Source organism: Danio aesculapii, chromosome 13 (assembly GCF_903798145.1).
Source record: "Danio aesculapii chromosome 13, fDanAes4.1, whole genome shotgun sequence".
NCBI lineage: Eukaryota > Metazoa > Chordata > Actinopteri > Cypriniformes > Danionidae > Danio > Danio aesculapii.
The window spans coordinates 38,850,336-38,858,022 of NC_079447.1; positions in this window are offsets into that span (position 1 = coordinate 38,850,336).

Below are 7,687 nucleotides of genomic sequence, written 5' to 3' on the forward strand. Positions count from 1 at the left end.
GAAGATCTGTCATGTTTAGCCCTGGATAATACAAGACAGCCGGCACATTTGGACTGAAATATTCTCGTACAGCCTGTGAGAAGGACAGAGGTGTCACAGTCATTCATATCAAGGGGAAACATGGCCCTTCAGATTGTTGAGCCATTCAACATCCAAAAAAATATACCAGTATCTTTGGTGATTTAAGTTCTCATGTAGTCAAAATGGACACTGTTAAGTTGGACATCTCATAGCTTCAGGTGAATGATCAATAAGTTAGTTCACCCAAAATTGTATTGCAAACATGCCTCCTGGCAGAGACTCAAACCACTGACCTTCTTGCTGTGAGGTGACAGTGGTAACCACTGAGCTAATTGACCATGGATCAAGGTTCATTTAATACTAAAACATGTTTTTGAAGTCTGCAAATACAAATTTCACCCAAGAAGCAGGTATCTGAGAAGAACCTCAGACAAACACACTACAACATTGTAATGAGAAAATGGCTGTCAGTGTTTCCAGATACACAATGTTTTCAGCCCAAACTGTCCAAAACCCTCCCTGACACACAGAATGCCTTAAAATTAAAACCTAGTAGGTACGCATATTTGGTTTTTGTTAAATATTTAACATAAAATGCATGTTCAAAACATCCAACCTGATGCCAAACCCACCCAAATTTTGTCAACTCGCTTAAGCCATTTTTTACCAGCACCAAATTCTAAACCTGCAGAAAGGTGTTTATCGTCTGAAGTCATCCAAAAGTAAACAAATATAAATTTAGGTAAAATTATTACAAGAAAAATAAATAAATAAATTATAAGGGATGCAGTGGCGCAGTAGGTAGTGCTGTTGCCTCAATGCAAGAAGGTCGCTGGTTCGAGCCTCGGCTTTGTCAGTTTCCACTTCCCCCCAAAGACATGCGGTACAGGTGAATTGGGTAGTCTAAATTGTACATAGTGTATGTGTGTGTGAATAAGTGTGTATGTGTTCCCAGTGATAGGTTGCAGCTGGAAGGGCATCCATTGCTTAAAACAAATGCTAATTTTTCTTTTGGCGGTTGTTGTACAGTTCTGTAGTTTCAAGAGTTCACTCTTAGCTGATGATTGATTATAAAGCGTGTTTGGCATGTTTTCCGGAAGAGAGCCCTGAGCTCAGAATATCCTCGAGCTCACTCCCGTTTGAATGGCGAGAGGGGAGTTTGAGCTCAGGTAGGTCTTGAGAACTCCCCTGCTTGTGTATGTGGTAAGAATAGCTATAAGATATAGCTGACTAAGAGTTGTCTATGATGCCACTTTGGATTAGTCAATTTACTTATATTGTATGTCTTTGGATGGTGGGAGGAAACCGGGGAACCTGGGGAAAACCTACAGAAGCACTGGGAGAACATGCAGAATCAGCACAGAAATGCCGGCTGGCCTGGTAAGGGCTCGAACCGATGGTATTCTTGCTGTGAGGCGACAGTGCTAATCACTGGGCCGCCATACCACCCTATCAGGAGAAAGGGGGAGAAGTAAGGGTGGAAGGGGCTATTCTTCAAGATGAAGATGACTGGAGTAAAAAACTCTGGTTATTTATAGTGAGTTAGAATTCGTATGATTGACATGATATAAGTAGCTGATGCGGGACCAGCCCTGATCAATCCTCTTGAAATTAGTTTATAAATAAACCGAACTTTTAGAACATTTTTGGTTCAGTTATAGTTTTGCTTAGGGGCAGGATAAGAGGTGGACTTAAACCTAATTAAATTTATTATCTAATTGAAAAATTTCATACACTCTGAGAAATAAGGGTACAAAGGGTCCTTATTAATACCTCAAGGGTACATATTAGTACCCAAGAAGTACAAAAGAGTACCTCTTAAAATTGTTAGGTACAAACATATACCTTTGAGGTACTAATATATACCCATTAAGTACAAATATGTACCTTTCCAAAAGGTACCACCCCTGTGAGAGCTCTTGTACCTTTATTTCTCAGAGTGTAGAATAAAATTATTTTAGTTAAATTATTTAGGCAAATTAATGGCTAATTCAGATGAATCCTTATGATTTCAGAAAAATAATAAATATTGTGTTTCATGTTTTGGCAGATTACTGCCTAATTTGGTTGAACATATAATCTTATGTGTATTGTACAATCTGCTCAAGAAATGTTTTGTTTAGGGGTGGGGTACTTTTTTCTAAGAATTGTACATTTTCATACAAACAGAATTGCATTAATTCATTTTAATAAGCCCCTAATTCAGAAAACTATACAAAAAAAAAAAAAAGCAAAAAATGTCTCCCATGAGATTGGATTAAATATGACACATTCAGAACATCAACCAATATTTTCCATACAACTAAGCTGCATTGTGTCAGCTGCAGTTTTGCTTGGTATATTTAAAACAAGATGACACATTTAGTGTGGATTTCAAACTACTGAATGCTTAATTTAAGCTGTACAACTAACGTAACACCTCATACACTTAAAGGTACAATAACTAATAAGTTAAAAATATTTTATTTTTCTTCTGGTCATTTGGCATAACAATAAATATATTCAAACACATTATGTCTTTCCTCACAGGAGTCATTTCATCCAGATTTCATCTAATCAGACAAAAAATAATAATTCTTCTATGCACTTAATCAGTAAATGAAATATAATGGGTCTCCCTTCATGAAGAAAGGGTCAAAAACCTCATTTAGTGCCAAGAAACCATAAAGATTTCAGATTCACCACATCATTGAGCTATTTTGTCAGCCATTAACATAATTTAGTTCTATCCAAGCAAGAATCCAAAGCCCATTAATACTGCTCAGCAAGGCAGCGAGGTCCACTGAAAGAGATCTGACCTATTACTAATGAAACAACTGTTTCTTTTTCCAAGTGTGTCGCTGCACAGGCTCCTTCTTAACACAAAATCTGTTTGAAGAGTTTGAGTTTCCTTCTGCTGTTTTCAGCTTAAATGGGATTATGAAGATGGGTCAACCAAAATAGAAAATTGCATTTCAACTTAAGGTAAGCATTTTGTATTATTGTTCATGGTAATTATTAATATTGTATGGAACACTGTAAAAAATCCAACTTGAAAAAAGTTGAAATTACTTTTTTGTTGGTTTGCCGACTTGTTATGTTAAATTGAGTTAATCTCAGACCTCCTTATGGCTGCAGTATTAATAAAGGTTGCAGTATTTCTAACCCTGACAACAAAGATAAAAATTATAGTAACACCAATAATAACATTAAGATCATCATTATTAACAACAACAACAACAACAACAACAGCAACAAAATACTCCTGCAATAATGCTAATGTAATTAGAAATTATTATTAATTTGTAATTTATCTTGTTTTTTAGGAGGCAGAGCTGCAGAAAAACATTTAATGTGAATTTTCATGTCACATTTACCTAGTTCGCTCTACAGCGCATGTGGACTGTTAATTTGTATTTAACTGTTAAGTCAGAATTATTAGCACCCCTTTTAATTTTTTTTTTCTTTTTTAAATATTTGCCAAATGATGTTAAACAGAGCAAGTAAATTTTCACAGTATGTCTGATAATATTTTTTCTTCTGGAGAAAGTCTTATTTGTTTTATTTCAGCTAGAATAAAAGCAGTTTTAATAAAAATAAAAAAAAACATTTTATGGTCAAAATTGTTTGCCCCTTTACGCTATATTTTTAAAAATAGTTTACAGAACAAACCATCCTTATACAATAACTTGCCTAATTACCCTAACCTGCCTAGTTAACCTAATTAACCTAGTTAAGCCTTTAAATGTCACTTTAAGCTGTATAGAAGTCTCTTGAAAAATATCTAGTAAAATATTATTTACTGTCATCATGGCAAAGATAAAATAAATCAGTTATTAGAAATGAGTTATTAAAACTATTATGTTTAGAAATGTGTTGAAAAGATCTTCTCTCCGTTAAACAGAAATTGGGTAAAAAAAAATAAACAGGGGGCTAATAATTCAGAGGGGCTATTAATTTTGACTTCCACTGTATATGGAAGTTTTTTCTAACAAAATTAAAATGAATATTTAAATGCCTAAAAAATATTAAAATCAAACTTTCAAAAAAACTACCCAAACGATAAATCAAATGCTCGAAACGATCAAATAATAAATAAAAATGCATTCTCAAATGAGAAATCAAATGTAATTAATATTTCATTTTCATGATCAACTCAGTAAAATCCTTTAAATAAATAAATTACAACTCAAATGCTCAAACTATAATTCAAAGGCATGAAAATCCAAACTTCAAAAAATTTGTTTGAAAGTACATATTATAACACATTTTTAAAACTACAAAAATATTATTTTATGAAAAATGTATGTGTCAGTACTTTAGTCATTTACTTTAGTCATTTACTTGAACACTATTAGTTATAACTAGTTATCGAACAACATTTCATTCATTTTCCTTCGGCTTACTCCCTTTATTTATCAGGGGTCACCATTGCGAACTTATCCAGCATATATTTTGCGCAGTGGATGCCCTTCCACCTGCAACCCAGCACTGGGAAACACCCATACACTCATGCATTCACACACACATACACACACACTACCGCCAATTTAGCTTATTCAGTTCACCTATAGCGCATGTCTTTGGACTGTCTTTGGACCGGAGCACCCAGAGGAAACCCACGCAAACATGGGGAGAACATGCAAACTCCATACAGAAACACCAACTGGCTCAACCAGGACTTGAACCAGCGACCTTCTTGCTTTGAGGCGACAGTGCTAACCACTGAGCCACCATGCCGCCCTATCGAACAACATCTACTAAAGTGCAATTGTCACAATCACCAGTGATCTAGCATTTGTAGATCGTTGGAGAACTACACATCGGCCACTATATAAGATACAACTCCCGGAAGTTTTTGCACTCACACACCAGTTCCCCTGATCCCCCTTGATTACACACAAACATTACTAGGACTATAAAGACACATCATTCACACACTCTTAGCTGAGTCTTGTCAACTGTAAAGGCTGGTTTATACTTCTGCGTCAAGCAATCGCCGTGAACCACAGTGCATGCCTTGCGCATTGCCATGCATTTATACTTCTGCTGCTGTTTAAGTTGCTCTACAATAACACTTCCGAAACGCTAGCTGGCAGTGAGGTTATGTTCCTCTGTGTCGAGTGTCTTCGCAGGTGTTTTGTTTTTTCTGAACCCTATCTTAATGTACAAGTAGTACTTGTTCATTCTGAGGCGGGAACCAGCGGACGTGCAAGAACTTTAATCATAAGGTGAACACAAAACAAAAGTTTCCATCTGGAGCTCCTTCACGGGACTCCACACTTGTAAACACCCTGTCCAACGGGTTCACGTGGCTCTCATTCCCGCCCACACTCGTCAACTCTACCAAGCTGACCAATCACAGAGCAACATGTAGTTAAATTTTTTGAGAGGTGCGCATCAGCGTCGGAGTCAGCCACGGCAAGGGTTATGCGTCTACACGAAGGCTGTGCCAGATTATACGTGTGCGCTTGCTGCAGATAAATCCGCCTTAAGTAAGCATTGCAAAGCAGTTTCCTTGCCCTGTCTATAGCAGTGTTTTTGACATTTGCTTTGTTTTATCGTTTATGTTCTTTTATTCCTGTCCTGACCATTCACCTGTGACATTGTTTACCTGCATGCTCCTGTCTGTCCCTATTTTTGACCTTTGCCTACCTGACGAATGTCTTAATAAGCTGCATTTGGAACCTCAATTCCACTGTACCCCGACTCATAATAGTAATCATCTGTTTTTACTACATCATTGTTGTGTTAAAGAATCCTTAAAATGAATTTTGCTCAATGAGTCATTCCAATGAGTCATTCCAATATTTATGAAAGTTTATATACACATAAAATATCCATTTAAAAATACCTTGAGATACAACATAAAACACAACGTATATATAATGTGGTGCTTCACGGGAAGTTTAGGAGTAATTTTAGGAGTACTATAAAATTTGCCCTTGTTTTTCACATTAAGTAATACAAATCAAATTCAAATCTGATCTAGAATGACTAAATCTGAAAAGTAATTTTTTAAGCGTTTTGTGTAATTTTAAATATTGGTACAATTTTTTCTTACATTAAACACAAACAATCTCAACCCACATATAACCGCATCAGCCAACTAGAGCAGAGACTACGATTGCAGCCCAGATGAACAGACCCCAGTGTTGCTGCGTCTCCCTCAAGGTGAGAATTGTTTTTGTTCTCACAATTCACACAACATCTTTTGTCTTTCAGCTTTGAGGCCAAACATTAGCTGAGCTGTGTCTCACAGTGTGGGACAGAGGGAGACGAATAAAAGTGTGTGTGTATGTGTGTGTCTGTGTGTTGTTGTTCACAGGAGGAGTCTAAGCTTTGCTGCAGAGGTGTTTAAAAACCCATCTGGCTCTCAGTAGACAGAAAACCAGGATTGCGTATATAAACCCTCCATTGCTTTTCTTTGCTACTTCCTGTCACAGATCAGAGGAATCAGGAAGTGTGGTGGATGTTTTTGGATATATTGTTTTGTCGCTGTTTGTTTTATAAGGTGACATAGAATGGAAATCTATATATACCTTGGCATATCTGAATAATAATCTTTCATTACATAGAAATGACACACTGTGAGCCTTCTACAGTATAATTTCCTCACTCTCATGTAAGCTCTGTGAGTTTAAAACCCTGTTGAACAACAGGCCAATTGGAACAAAACTGAGGTGATGATATATAATGAATATGCATACCTCAGACTTTGTTTGATTGGCCACAATGTTTCTTATATTGAGATAACAACAATGATCCTTTTATTTAACAATCTAAGCATGTATTGAAGCACTTTTGTATGTAGGACTCTTATTTTGAAAAAAATGAGAGACATGAAGAGTGAAAGAGCAGTTCTGTGAAACAGGCAACAGTTCACAGATTGTCAAAATGCAAAATATGAGATATACAGATTAGAAGTTTAATCTGTGCAATCTCAACAAGGCATAAAATCTGTTTACGTGCTTCTTTTGTTAGTTTAATGTGTATATTGTGATATTTGCCACATATGTTTGTATGCAACAAGAAGTGTTTAATGCACATTTATGCATCATGTCATATCACTCAGCTCTTACTGTGATTTTTCTGAAGTGAAAGAATGCCTTTTAATAATTAATTAACTGATGTTAATCAGAGATGGGAAGTAACGAAGTACATTGTACTTAGGTAGATTTTCTGGTATCAGTACTTTACTCCACTATTTACTTTTTAACAGATTTTTACTTTCACTCCTTACATTTTTACACAGATATCTGTTTCTACTCCTTACATTTAAATCAACCTTAATATTTAAATAAGAAAAGAAAAATTCAAAGGTGGGCTAATAATTATGACTTCAGCTGTAAGTGCATATATACTTTAGACCACCTTTTATTTGGTCAATACTATGCAATATATACAGTTACAAAAACTAATTGTCTCATCAACCTAAAGACACTTCAGAGAAAAAATATTATTCAATTTAGACAATTTATTGCTTGGTTGCAAATTTGTTTAATTTTAATAGAAACTTTAATGAATTGAACTTTTCAATATACATCTATAATATAGCTATAGAAAGACACAAATGTGGAAATATTTTGGGGTTATTTAGGATCTGCTGAAATTCATTTTTTTAATTCTTATAAGCTGCTGTTTAATATTTGATGGATGAACTGTGAGAATAATGACACCTCATTGT